The sequence below is a fragment of the Acomys minous genome (genome assembly GCF_964271855.1).
Source record: "Acomys minous genome assembly, chromosome: 6".
Classification (NCBI taxonomy): domain Eukaryota; kingdom Metazoa; phylum Chordata; class Mammalia; order Rodentia; family Muridae; genus Acomys; species Acomys minous.
Genome location: NC_140487.1, coordinates 18,626,686 through 18,641,578, shown reverse-complemented (window position 1 = coordinate 18,641,578; position 14,893 = coordinate 18,626,686). Strand labels below are relative to the sequence as shown.

The 14,893-nt window shown below is 43.5% G+C and overlaps 1 pseudogene across 1 annotated transcript in view; it reads right to left on the bottom strand.

Annotated features, from left to right (window-relative positions):
• LOC311599746 (heterogeneous nuclear ribonucleoprotein A1-like 2) overlaps positions 1–14,893 on the bottom strand; it is a 92,184-nt pseudogene that overhangs the window by 43,950 nt on the left and 33,341 nt on the right. The gene's annotated exons all lie outside the window — the stretch shown is intronic.

Here is a 14,893-nt window from a genome sequence, read left to right as displayed (position 1 = left end):
ACTTTTAAAGTTGATAAATTTAAAGACTGGGAAATTTTAAAAATTATAATGTGCTTTATACTGTAATATTGACGTGAGATCTTGGGAGCAAGAAATGAATAGCTATGTTTTAGCAATGATGTGTTTTTGTATCAAGTTGACAAGGAGTCAGTTGTCCTGGTTCGTTTTTTGTCAACTTAATACAAAACAGAGTCATCTCAGAAGAGAAAACTTCAGTTGAGGAATTGTCTCCATCAGATTGGCCTCTGGGCATGTCTAGGGAGTCTTTTCTTGATTATTAATGTGGGATACAAGTTGCTTTTGGTTAGTGTTTTAGCACAACAACAAAGGAGCAAACTAGAACATGCTACTCTTTTGTCTAGTGCCTGACTACGTCCAGATAGAACCAATTACCCATATTTCTCACTCAAAACCCAATCAAAACAGCTTCTCCTTAACAGTTCCAATTTCTCCTTTCACCAATGCCTAGTTCTCACTCTTCTTGGACTTACTGGACTGAATCGAGTGCCCATCAAATAAATCCTCTAAGCAAATACTTTGTTTTCCATTCTGCTTTTGCAAGTATCAGAAACACTTACCCCTTGCAAGCTGTGCTCTCCTTACAGGTGACCTTCTTCTCTGAACTTACCTTTTACCCTTAAAGTGGCAGTATAACAACTATCATTTGGGGCTATTGTGGGGGTTGGGACAATTAGGTAATGAGACAGGTTTCAGGGCACCTGACTCCTACACTTCTCTAATGAGAGACTAACCCAAAGACATGGTTGCCTGGTGATGATGATGGGGAACAGATGGCTTCACTGGGAGAATGTTTCTAGCTCTTTATAAAATTGCAGGATATAGAAGAGGACCAAGTTACATCATACAGTTCAGATTTATGACTAATAAATTAGTAATACTTCTCACTGACTTTTAACTGTTTTCTATTAGATCCTACTGCTAGGCCAATGGCCTCTTAGAATTTGACCTTGTAAGAGACCCATGTCAAGGGTCACTTTGAGCTGTGAGCTCTCTTAAGACATCTTTTGCCCACCTTACACATCCCCCGCCAACACCCATCCCAAGAGTCAGCACCATGGCTGAAGGCCTCAGATCCAAAAATCAAGACCCGTTGGACTGCCTCCAACATTCTTTGCCTTTCAGGATGTTTATTCTTTAATAGACATAAAAATGAAATAAACAGAGGCTTTCTCACTCCCCGGAATACCCGTTGACAGAGAAGTATGGAGTACACAGAAATGGCCGTGCATGACTGGAGATCCTGGCCAGGAAGCTTTTCATTTTCACCAAAATGTCCCATGGATCCATGGACAGCTTAAGAACTGAAGAAGAGTGGCTTCAGAAGACCGCCCCTTTTGCCAGCTGTTTCTCCAACCAGAACCTGACCAGAGCCTGCGGGATTACACCACGCAAAGGCGGCTATGACTGCGACAGGGAGGGTGGCATCTCTATGGAAAACAGCACCAGAGTACAAACAAAGGCATCGACTGTGAAAGAGCGTGAGGTCTCTGTGGAAAGCAGGACCAGAGTGCACACAGATCTATTCCCTATGTTTTGGGTCTCAGCCACCAGACAGAGATGATCTGTCCTGGCTCTACCCGCCTCTCCTCTGTCTTGTCTTTTGCCTTGAATCATGAAGGGACCTGAGAATATATGAAAATGTCCATCCTGGGTGTCCAAATCATGTCTTCCACTAAAACTCAATGAAAAAAAATCTGTTTAAACGCTACCCCATAATAAATTTACCTTTAAAATATTTATTATTTCAGCAAATAAAAAATAACTTAGGAAAGGAGACATAGGCGGGGTTGGCTTTTCCTGTTTTGTTCTGTCAGGATAGGTTCAATTTGCAGCCAAACATCCCTGCCCACCCTAACAGACACAGGGTCACAGAACAGTTTATGGTGGCTCTGCAAATTACCTAGCAGAATGTGGCCTCAAAGAACAGGAGAGTGGGAGGCATCAGTCCCAGCCAGCTGCAGCTCCCACCGGGCTGCCTGCGCCCTCTTGCACCATGCTTGTCTGGCAATTTGAATGCAGACTAGACATTTCATCATTTTTTTTTTTACAAGGGTTTGGGAGAAAGGCCACGGACCCTGATGCTGCCGGAGAGATTCTAGTTCAGACTGGATGGAGTCTGGGGAAGAGAGGAAGAAGCATGGAAGACGTGAGTTAGTGCTGGGCTAGCAGCGAGAGTAACCAGAAAGACGGGAGCACTGGTTTACAGAAAAAGGGCCCATTCTTGGCCTTTTGTGTTGAACTGGTTTACATATCTTCTAAGAAAAATATAGAGTATTCTCCTAATTCCTGTCTTCATCTCATCTTCTTAATTTTACTCTTAATTTTAAAAGATTAGCCATTTTCCGATCCGAATCCTACACAGCTCCAAGTTTCTCCTTCATAAATTGACTGTGTCGAACTGATGACTGATGAGTTAAAATGAAACGGTGGAACAGTGCAAAGTTCTCACACCTGCACTGCAGCTTTGCTGGAGCTTTTCTGTGACTCCTGGTAGAGTGACTCACTCCTTTGCTTTGACCCTGCAGTGCTTGGCACTTCTGCAGAGCTTCTGTCCCAGGAAACCTGTTCGGTGTTTGGCAATGTTGAGACTCCACAGACCTCTAGCTTTCACATAGTCTCAGCACAGAAGGATCACCTGGTAGTTTAGACATCCTTGCCCTCGGGGTCAAGATTGGTTTTTCAGAGCCAGAGTCAGGGTATGTGGCTCAACAGTCTAGGTGTCACCAAGACTCCAGGGCATCCTATGCAGGCAAGAGTGGCCCTCCAACTCCAGAAAATGCATTCCTGCAGCTATAGGGCCTGTCTCAGATCTACCCTCTAAGACATGGGAACCTTCATAGAGCAGAGGAATAAAGGCTAATGGTGTCTCTAGTGTTAGAGACTGGGTTTGCTAAGGTACCCCAAGGCAAAAGAGGAATCCAGGAAAGAGCTATTTCAGTTGTTATTGTTTACACAGGGAAGAGGCATTTTACAGAAACAAGCATACAATTTAAAATTTGGATGCTTCTATTTCTATATGTAGCAGGGGCCGTAGAGACCAAAGAGGACTGCCTTTAACTAGATACATCTCCTAGTAGAGGAAGGGGAATACCAACCCACCCACAAAAACTTCGACTCAACATTCACCCTGCCTTCAAGATGTGTAGGGATAAAGATAGATCAAATAGAGCAGAGATTGAGGGAATATCCAGCCAATGCCTGGCTCAACCCAAGACCCAGCCCATGGGAGAGAAACAACCCCTGACACTATTAATGATGCTCTGCTATGTTCACAGACAGGAGCCTTGCAGAGTTGTCCTGAGAGGCTCCACCAAGCAGTGCCTCGAAACAGATGCTGAGACTCACAACCGGTGGGTGAAGTATAGGGAGTCTAGTGGAAAAGTGGGGGGAGAGGGAAGAAAAAGGACCTGGAAGTGATAAGAGCTTCACAAGAAGACCATAGAGCTGACTGACCAGGGCCCAGAGGGGCCTGCTGAGACTGAGGGACCAACCAAGGACCTTGCATGGACTGGATGTAGGCCTCCTACAGGGATGTGGCTGATGGGTAAATCTGGCTCTATGTGGGTCCTCCTCCATTCAGGGGAGTAGGGGCTCTTTCTTACATAGACTCTCTTACAGGCTTTTTGATTACTTCCCCCTGGCGGGGGTTCCCTTGCCAAGCAACAAGGGAGGAGGCCCTGCTCAGTCCTGGTGCAACTTGATGAGCTATGGTGTGGGAGGGGCGGACCTGGGAGGGGTTTCCCTCTTCTGAGGAGTCCAGGTGGGGAGGACAGGACAGTGGGACTGGGTGAGGAGCGGGTGGGGCTGCCACCTGAGATGTGAAGTGAATAAAACAAAGCAAAATAATAATAATAATAATAATAATAATAATAATAATAATAATAATAATAATAATAATCGTGCTTGTTCTTAAAGCTGAAGCCACCTGCATGTGTTGTTTGTTAGTAAACAACCGCTGTGGGAACCCGGGGCATGAAAGGTGTTCTTTTTGGAAGGAGAGAGGATGATCCGAGATTTTATCTGAGCATTTCTGCTTCCTTTATAAAATAAAAAAGGTGTGCCTGCTGAGCGCAAAGTGATTTCAGAGTCTGGGGAAAACAGGAAAGGAACAACTGAAAGGGACTTTAAAGGGATCACAGAACCACTGGGAGCCCAGAAGGGGATGGGAGGCGTGCACAGCTCGTAGTATAATCTTCCGTGTGATTCCTCTCCTGTGAGAGAGACGGTCCAGGTGATGCTTATCACCTTTAATTCTCATCATCTCTGGGGTGGTACCAAAGCAGCAGGTGATCAAGCTGCAAGGCTAATAAAGGAACTGCACGTGAACCCAGAGCCACATCTCTTAGCCTCATCTGCCATCCCCCCTCCCTGCTTGTTAGCACATTCCAGAAAAGTGTGATAGATGAATGTTTACGACAAGATTTCTAACGTTGCAACATGGGCATTAAAAACAACAAAACAAAATAAACAAGGAGAGATTGAGGATGAATTTGTGCATTTTCATACACTAGTCCTTTGCTCACGAACCAACAGAATTCATACCAGAACATATACAAAAGCAAACGATGGCGACTTCAGGAGGAGGGGCCTGGTTGAAGGAGATACATCATTTGTCATTGGGTAAATAGCCTTCAAGGTATAGTTTGTTTCTGGCCAGTTTCTCTCTCTCTCTCTCTCTCTCTCTCTCTCTCTCTCTCTCTCTCTCTCTCTCTCTCTCTCTCTCTCTCTCTCTGTGTGTGTGTGTGTGTGTGTGTGTGTGTGTGTGCGCACGTGTGTACGTGTGTGTCTCACTTCCTCTATCCCAACCCACTTTCCAGTCACTATGAGATGAATAGCTGAACTCCGCCATTTTCTTGCCAGCATAATGTTCTGCCCCAGGTCTACAGAGATAGGGCCAAGTGGTGACCAACTGAAACCATGAATCAAAGTAAATTTTTCCTTCATTAAGTTGGTTTTCTTAAGCATTTTGTTGAAATGATGGAAAGCCGCCAAATACATGGCAAATGTTTAAAGTGGGACTCTATTCAAAAACAGATTTTCATGTTTTATAAAGCATTTGTTTGGCTCAAAGAATTTAATTAGGTCAATATTTCTTACTCATTTTTTTGAAAAAAAACCTTTAATATAAGCAAGCCTCATAGAATTCCACAATATACCTTGTATTTGTAATAGTTGAAAAACACATAAAGGCAAAAAGTTATTATAAACTTTGAAATAATTTTGTTTATCAAAATATATATTTGAAAATTCACCTTTGAAACTACTATATTCACACTGTTAAAAATCAAACAAACAAACAAAAAAAACCAGCAAGAAAACAAAAACAAAGAGTACTGCCACAAACTCATGGATGTCCTTTTAAAAAAATAAAAAAACTTTATGGAGCCCCTGGGAGTCCACAGCTGGTACTGAGAGCAGTGAATGAAACGAGTTAGCAAAACCTTTTCCACAAAGGGCCAGATAGTGAATGCGTAGGTTTTCCTGGCCATATTTGTCTAGCTAAATAGCTCGATTTTGTCATTGTAGCTCTAAACAATAGATAAAAGCATGTGGGGGGGGCGCTGTACTCAACTGAGACTCTGTATTCAAAAGCGGATTTGGTCCTAAAGCTAAAGCTGTAAAGACCCCTGAGTATATTCCTAATTATAACCTCTGAAGATGTAAACTACAACTCGTTAGCCCTGCTCCCAGAATTTATGATATTTCCCAGCCCTTCTGTTGACCAGGTATCAGAATACGATAGAGAGGTACAAATTTGTTGGCTTCCTTTATACCATTTTGAAGGTTACTGGACTCAAAAATGAATACATATACAGGCCGAGCAGTAGGAATTTGTGTGTTTAGGAGATCCAAGATGGCGGCGAGCAGTGTGGACCGTGTTTGAAAGCTCCAGCGAACAATTCAGGGAATTGCACAGATTTCTGAGCCAGGAACACCAAGGTCCCCACACCACGGCAGCAGAAGTGCTCCACAGTTCGGAGGGACCAGGGTGCGGAGGACCTGCCTCCCCCTGCACACGGGAGGAACGAGGACTTTCTCGGATCAGAGCGGCGGCGGCTTTTGGGACAGCAGTGCTACCAGCGGCTCCCCCAGTGGCTCGGGCACCAGCGACGGCGGTTCCAGCGGCGACAGAGGCGGTGGCTGAGGTTTGCAGCTCAGAGCCTTCCAGTGGAGGCGATTAGTGCGGTGGACGGGCGAGGGGACTCTGGGCAGGATTTGGGTCGCGTGGCCTTGAGACCCAGGCTGGACTCAGCGGACGGTTCGGCCCGGGAGCCCTGGGTTTGCTCAGTGAGCGGTGCTGTGGAGAGGCGGGCTCGGCTCAGCGGGCAATTCTGCCCGAGGCGCAGCTCCTCTACTGTAACACAGGCTGGGCGGGGTGCCCGCTTCTACCCTGGGCTCTGGCTCAGCACAGACACAGTTTTCCTGCTGTGACACGAGCTGGGAGGAGTTCTCAGTTATATTCTGGGAGCTTGCTCAGTGCTGCGGCAGTTTTCCTGCTGTGACGCGGGCTGGGCGGAGCTCTCAGTTATACTCTGAGTGCTTGCTCAGGGCTGCAGCAGTTTTCCTGCTGTGACACGGACTGGGCGGAGCGCTCAGATATACCCTGGGTGTGTGCTCAGCGCAGACTTGGTTTTCCTGCTGTGACGCAAACTGGGCAGGGCGCTCACTTCCACCCTGGGTGCTTGCTCAGTACAGTCGCAATTCTCCTGCTGTGGCGGACGGTTCAGGCCCTGAGAAACTAGCTGAGCTCCACGCGTGGTTCAGGCCCAGTATCCCTGGCTGGACTTGGCAGGGGACCCAAAAGGTTGTGGATACCTTGGCCTGACCAAACGATCATTCAGAGACACAGAATGATTGCAGGACCCACAGCAAAGGGGAGCTGAGGATCACTGGCGGTGAGAGCCCAAAACGACAGGGCTAACCTCCCGCCATTCACACAAGTGAAGTATCAGGGCTTCCAGCCTACGGAAATCGTGAGAAAACAAGTGAATCTATCACCAGACTCCCTCCACTCAACTCTGGAAGTTACCAAAAAAAAAAAAATGTCTAAGGGACAGCGTAAAAGCATACGCAAAAAACCCCAAAACAACATGGAGTCTCCAGTTCCCAGCTATCCCAAAGAAAACAATCCGGAGAACTCACATACAATGGAAACACAAGAAAATGACCTCAAATCCCTGGTAATGAGGATGGTAATGGAGGAAGCAATTAAAATTAGAAATCAGATGCAGGAAGAAGCAATGAAGCAGGTGCGAGACATAAAAGAAACACATAGAGTGGAACTGGAAAATTTTCAGGAAAATATAAACAACCAAATGAAAGAAATAAAAAAATCTGTTCAAGATATGAAGATGAAAATGGATTCAATGATAAACACACAGACAGAAGAAAAACGAGAACGTGAGGTCTCAGAGAAGAAGGCGAATGACACAGTGCTGAGCTTCTCTAACAGAATCCAAGAGATGGAAGAACGAATCTCAAATCTAGAAGATACAATCTCAGATCTTGAAGCAACCATTAAAGAAAATGCCAAATCTGGAAAACTCCTGACACAAAACATCCAAGAAATTAAGGACACCATGAAAAGAAGAAATCTGAGGATAATAGGCATTGAAGAAAGAGAAGATATCAGACTCCAAGGCCCAGAAACTATTCTGAACAAAATCATAGAAGAGAATTTCCCCAATCTAAAGAAAGGGATGCCTATAAATATACAAGAGGCATACAGAACACCAAATAGAATTGACCAGAAAAGAAAAACTGCCCGTCACATAATAATCAAAACACAAAACATACAGAACAAAGAAAAAATATTAAAAGCTGCAAGGGAAAAGGGCCAAATAACATTTAATGGCAAACCTATCAGAATTACACCCGACTTCTCAGCAGAGACCATCAAAGCCAGAAGGGCCTGGACAGAAATCCTGCAAACCCTAAGAGACCACAGATGCCAGGCCAGACTACTTTACCCAGCAAAACTATCAATAAACATTGATGGAGAAAACAAAATATTTCATGACAAAACCAAATTCAAACAGTACCTATCCACAAATCCAGCTTTACAGAAGATACTAGAAGGAAAACTCCATCCCAAAGGGTCAAGCTACAACCAAAACTACTCAGGAAATAGATAACTATACCATGGCAAAAACACAACTACACAAACGCTCAACTGGAACCAACATCAAAATTAAGACTCTTAATAGTAACTGGTCGTTAATATCTCTCAACATCAATGGTCTCAATTCTCCAATAAAAAGACACAGACTAACTGAATGGGTGCATAAACAGGATCCAACATTCTTCTGCATTCAAGAAACACATCTCACCCATAATGATAGGCATTACCTCAGGATAAAAGGTTGGAAAAAAATATTCCAAGCAAATGGTCACAAGAAGCAAGCAGGCGTAGCCATTTTAATATCGAACAAAATAGACTTTCAACCAAGATTAATCAAAAGGGATGAGGATGGACACTTCATACTCATCAAAGGTAAAGTCAACCAAGATGACATCACAATTCTGAACATCTATGCTCCCAATACAAGGGCACCCACATTTGTAAAAGATCTGCTAAAAAGGCTTAAACCACACATCTATCCCCACACAATAATAGTGGGAGACTTCAACACCCCACTCTCACTGAAGGACAAGTCATCGAAACAGAAACTAAGCCGAGAAATAACATCATTAACCAATGCCATGGGTCAAATGGATCTAACAGATATCTATAGAACCTTTCACCCAAACAAGAAAGAATATACCTTCTTCTCTGCACCCCATGGAACCTTCTCCAAAATTGATCACATCATAGTTCACAAAGAAAGCCTCAACAGATACAAGAGGACTGAAATAATACCTTGTATCCTATCAGATCATCATGGGCTTAGACTGCAATTCAACAACAACAGAAATAACAAAAAGCCTACACGTATGTGGAAATTAAACAACTCTCTGCTAAATGACACCTGGGTCAGGGAAGAAATAAAGAAAGAAATCAAGGAGTTTCTGAAATTCAATGAAAATGAAGGAACAACATACCCAAATTTGTGGGATACATTGAAAGCAGTGCTAAGAGGAAAATTCATAGCACTAAGTGCCTTTAAAAAGAAATTGGAAGCATCACACATAAACACCTTAACGACACAACTGGAAGCCCTAGAAAAAAAAGAAACAGAAACACCCAAAAGGAGTAGACGTCTGGAAATAATCAAACTCAGGGGTGAAATTAACAAAATAGAAACTAAAAAAACAGTCCAAAGAATCAACAAAACCAAGAGCTGGTTCTTTGAGAAAGTCAACAAGATAGACAGACCATTAGCCAAACTAACTAAAAGGCAGAGAGACAGTATTGAAATCAACAAAATCAGGAATGAAAAGGGAGACATAACAACAGACACTGAAGAAATACAAAGAATCATAAGATCCTACTTTGAAGGCATATATGCCACAAAATTTGAAAATCTAAGGGAAATGGACGATTTTCTTGATCAATTTCACTTGCCAAAGTTGAGTGAAGAACAGATAAACAAGCTAAATGGCCCTATTTCCCCTACAGAAATTGAAGTAATCATTGATAGTCTCCCAACCAAAAAAAGCCCAGGGCCAGATGGCTTCAGTGCAGAATTCTACCAGACCTTCAAGGGCGAGCTAATACCGATACTCTTCAAGCTACTCCAAAAGATAGAAAGGGATGGAACATTACCAAACTCATTCTATGAGGCCATAGTCTCATTGATACCTAAACCTCACAAAGACTCAACAAAGAAAGAGAATTTCAGACCAATTTCTCTGATGAACATCGATGCAAAAATTCTAAATAAAATACTTGCGAAACGAATACAAGAGCACATTAAAGATATCATTCATCATGACCAAGTAGGCTTCATGCCGGGCATGCAGGGATGGTTTAATATACGGAAATCCATCAACGTAATCCACCACATAAACAAACTGAAAATAAAAAACCACATGATCATCTCTTTGGATGCAGAAAAAGCATTTGATAAAATCCAACACCCATTCATGTTTAAAGTTTTAGAGAGATCGGGAATACAAGGCACTTTCCTCAACATAATAAAGGCTATATATAGGAAGCCAATAGCCAAAATCAAAGTAAATGGTGAGATACTCAAGGAAATTCCTCTAAAATCAGGAACAAGGCAAGGCTGCCCACTCTCTCCATATCTTTTCAATATAGTACTCGAAGTTCTAGCCAGAGCAATAAGACAACATAAGGAGATCAAGGGTATTCAAATGGGAAAGGAAGAAGTCAAATTATCCCTATTTGCAGATGATATGATAGTCTACATAAGTGACCCTCAAAATTCCACCAGAGAACTCCTACAGCTGATAAACACCTTCAGCAAATTGGCTGGATACAAAATTAACTCAAAAAAGTCTGAAGCCTTCCTATACACAAATGACAAGCTTGCAGAGGAAGAAATTAGGAAAACTACACCCTTCACATTAGCTACAAGCAATATAAAGTACTTAGGAGTTACTCTAACTAAGCAAGTGAAGGACCTGTTTGAAAAAAATTTCAAAACCCTAAAGAAAGAGATTGAAGATGACATGAGAAGATGGAAGGATCTACCTTGCTCATGGATAGGGAGAATTAACATAATAAAAATGGCCATCCTACCAAAAGCAATCTACAGATTCAATGCAATCCCTATCAAAATACCTACACAATTTTTTAAAGACATTGAAAGTTCAATTCTGAACTTCATATGGAAAAACAAAAAACCCAGAATAGCTAAAACAATCTTGTACAATAAAAGGTGCTCTGGAGGAGTCTCCATACCTGATCTCAAACTGTACTATAAAGCAATAGTAATTAAAACAGCATGGTACTGGCACAGCAACAGGCTGGTTGATCAGTGGAATCGAATCGAAGACCCAGATATGAATCCACACACATATGGTCATTTGATTTTTGACAAAGAAGCTAAATCCATTCGATGGAAAAGGGATAGCATCTTCAACAAATGGTGCTGGTCTAACTGGATGTCTATGTGTAAAAAAATGCAACTGGACCCATATTTGTCACCTTGTACAAAACTCAAATCCAAGTGGATTAAAGACCTCAACATAAAACCAGAGACACTAAGTCACTTAGAAGAAAAAATGGGAAAGAGCTTGGAACATATTGGCACAGGAGACAACTTCCTGAACAGAACACCAACAGCCCAGACATTAATGTCAACAATTAATAAATGGGACCTCATGAGGCTGAGAAGCTTCTGTAAGGCAGGAGACACTGTAAAGAGAACAAAGCGACAGTCTACAGACTGGGAAAAGATCTTCACCAACCCTAAGTCTGACAAAGGTCTAATATCCAAAATATATAAGGAACTCAAGAAATTAAATACCACCAAACCAAATAACCCAATCGAGAAATGGGGCATGGAACTAAACAGAGAATTCTCAACAGAGGAATATCAAATGGCTGAGAAACACTTAAAGAAATGCTCAACCTCCTTAGTCATCAGGGAAATGCAAATCAAAACAACTCTGAGATTCCATCTTACACCCATCAGAATGGCTAAGATCAAAAATTCAAGCGACACCACATGCTGGCGAGGATGTGGGGAGAGAGGAACACTCCTTCATTGCTGGTGGGAATGCAAACTAGTACAACCACTTTGGAAATCTATCTGGTGCTATCTCAGAAAAATGGGAATAGGGCTTCCTCAAGACCCAGCTATTCCACTCCTTGGAATATATCCAGAAGATGCTCCAGCACACAACAAGAAAATTTGCTCAACCATGTTCATAGCAGCCTTATTCATAATAGCCAGAACATGGAAACAGCCGAAGTGTCCCTCAATAGAAGAATGGATAAAGAAACTGTGGTACATATACACTATGGAATACTATTCAGCTATTAAAAACAAGGACTTCCCGAAATTTGTGGATAAATGGATTGAGCTAGAAATGATCATAATGAGTGAGTTAACCCAGAAGCAGAAAGACTCAAATGGTATATACTCACTTATATCTGCATATTAGCCCAAGGGGCATGTCCCACGAAAGCCTTCACTTACCAGGAAACTGAGACAGAGGAGAGGACATTCTAGTGGGATTCTAGATGAGAGAATCATGGGAGAAAGGCAAAGTAGAAGGACCCAGAGGGTCCTAGAAGCCTACAAGTAGAACATTATGATAGGCAGATTTGGGCATAGGGGTCCCGCTCAAACTAAGGCACCAGCCAAGGACAATACAGGCGGTAAACCTTAAACCCCTACCCAGATCTAGCCAATGGACGGAACACTCTCCACAGTAGAGTGGAGAGTGGGATATTACTTTCTCACATACTCTGGTGCCTCACCTTTGACCATGTCCCCTGGAGGGGGAGACCTGATGGCACTCAGAGGAAGGACAGCAGGTTACCAAGAAGAGACTTGATACCCTATGAACATATAGAGGGGGAGGTAATCCCCCTCAGGAACAGTCATAGGGGAGGGGAGTAAGGGGAAAATGGGAGGGAGGGAAGAACGGGAGGATACAAGGGAAGGGATAACCATCGAGATGTAACAAGAATAAATTAATAAAAAAAAAATAGAAAAAGAAAAAATAAAATAAACCTCATCATAACTTAAAAAAAAAAAAAAGGAATTTGTGTGTTTAGGAATATCTATGTCTACACGCACCTCTGTGCCACCTGCAGGATGGAAACATAGAGGTTTGCGTTACCATAAGACACACCTGTCACTTCCCTTCCTGTGACATTTCCTGTGTTATCTGTGTTACCTCCAGAACAGAGTACCAAGCTCCCAGTGTGATCCCCTGGGAGCGTGAGAGACTGGCTCAGTTGCATCTGCACTGCCTCGGCTTCCACTGTGGCCTGGCACAAGCATCCTAGTATGATGAGGGAGGATGCAGCATGCCTGTGAGCTGAGAAGAGTCATCACTCAGATCTTCATCTCAGATGAGGGCTGAAACAGGAAGATGGTGTTGTCTTCTTCAGGTGAACAGAGAGCTTCCTGCTCCTTTGTATGAATGCCAGAGTTCGAATACTCTTGGGATGAAGATTAGAAAGACAGGGTGTCTGATTTCTCAGTAAAGGATTCCTAGCTAAGGACAAATCAAAGAATTGTTTTGCTTCTTCCTTAAGCTACACCTGTGCATGTGCATCCTCATCCCTCTTTATCAGGAGTCACGGCTGTTAGTGGTCCCTTGGTGCTTTCCCTTCCGGCTGGCTCCACTCTCTGAAACAGAATAGCCTCCAAAGTCCCATGGTGGGACGTGGAAGGGAACTGCACACTCCTTTCACCCCTCCTCACTTACAACCCAGTTCTCCTGGCATTCCTTGTTGAGCCAAGCAAATGAGAATTTTTTTTATTCATTGCTGCTGGGTGTCTGGGCAAGTTTTCATCTTGTTTTATTGACATTATTTTATATATATATATATATATATACACATACATACATATGCATGTATTTTATACATACATGCACACAGATGACTTTTTGATTGATGTTTTCTTTCTCGTTGATATCTATCTTGTGAGAAAGATACTGGAGTAAATGAGGTGGGGGAGAACTGACAGAAAGATTAGCCTCCCCTGGCTTCTTCCTACAGCACAGTTGCTGGCCACATCCAGGTTGGCTTGGATCTGTCAGGTGTGACAATAGAGAAAACAGAGACTCTGGTTTCTTCTGGACTTAAATGACCTTAATGCAGGAGGAAGGGCTTCCGAGCTATATTCCTAGGTCCTCTAGCTACCTTTTTTCCCCAACATAGAACCAGAACTGCTGAAGGTAATACAGCTACCTACAAATTCAAAAGAGCCAAATAAGGTGGAGCAGCTGTCCAGAGGGTGCTGTGAGTTGTGGTCGGAGCTTTCTACAAGGAGATGCGTGCTGCAGGGGTGGGGGCAGGGGAGGGCTTTGTGGGGGCTGCGTGCTGTGGTTGGAGTTCTCTGGGAGCAGGAGCTGAGAGCTGTGTCCAGAAGTTTCTAGAAGTGGTTGGGGAGGGGGCTCCATGGGGCCTGTGTGCTGTGGTCGGAGCTTTCTGGGAGCGAGGCCTGGGTGTTGTGGTCAATTGGAGCTTTCTAGAAGGAGATGCACACTGTGGTCGGGAGCTTTGTGGGGGCTGCGAGCTGTGGTCAGAGTTTTCTGGAGGCAGATGCATGCTATTGGACGGAGGTGGTTTCTAGGTACTGAGCAGAAAGGTGGGGGCAAGAAACCGGAGCCACTGCTTTCTGGGCAGTTCTAGGGATTTCACAAACGACTGGGGGTGGGGGGGAGGTTCCAGAGCGATGGCTGCTTCTCTTTCATTGCTGTTGAGATCCTGCCAAATGACTGACCCAGTGCTAGCCTTTTAAGCTCCACACAAGATGGCCATGAACTAGGCAGATGATACACCCCAGGAATAAATCAGCCTTTTCCCTCCACCTTTAAACTGTCACATCCCATTTCATCTAGACTCTGCCTCTAGGCTGAAAGCTGGGAGAAACAACTCTTGCAACTTGTTTATTCCAACACAAACACCGTGTGTCAGCAGCTCAGCTTACTGGGTCCCTTCTGCTTGACAATCTAATTTAGCCGTCTGGCTCCCTGGACCTGTTTGCCCTCAGTGTAATTGCTCACCCAATCCACCACCACCTCCTTAAGCCTTACATCTTAAATTAGCTTCTAAATGCCACCGACTTACCAGGTTGTTTTGTTGCTTCCACTGTTTGCGGCATCTATGTCCCTTTATCTTTCAGTAGCTTGATTCTACCTAGCTCATTCCCTCATCTAATGTGTCGGACATGTTTTATCTCTCTTCCTTAATCTTGCAGTGCGCTTATAAAAATAACAGCTATAATTTCTTGAATGAAGCACTGTTATAGTAAGCGCTGTTAGAGCGCGGCTCAGAACC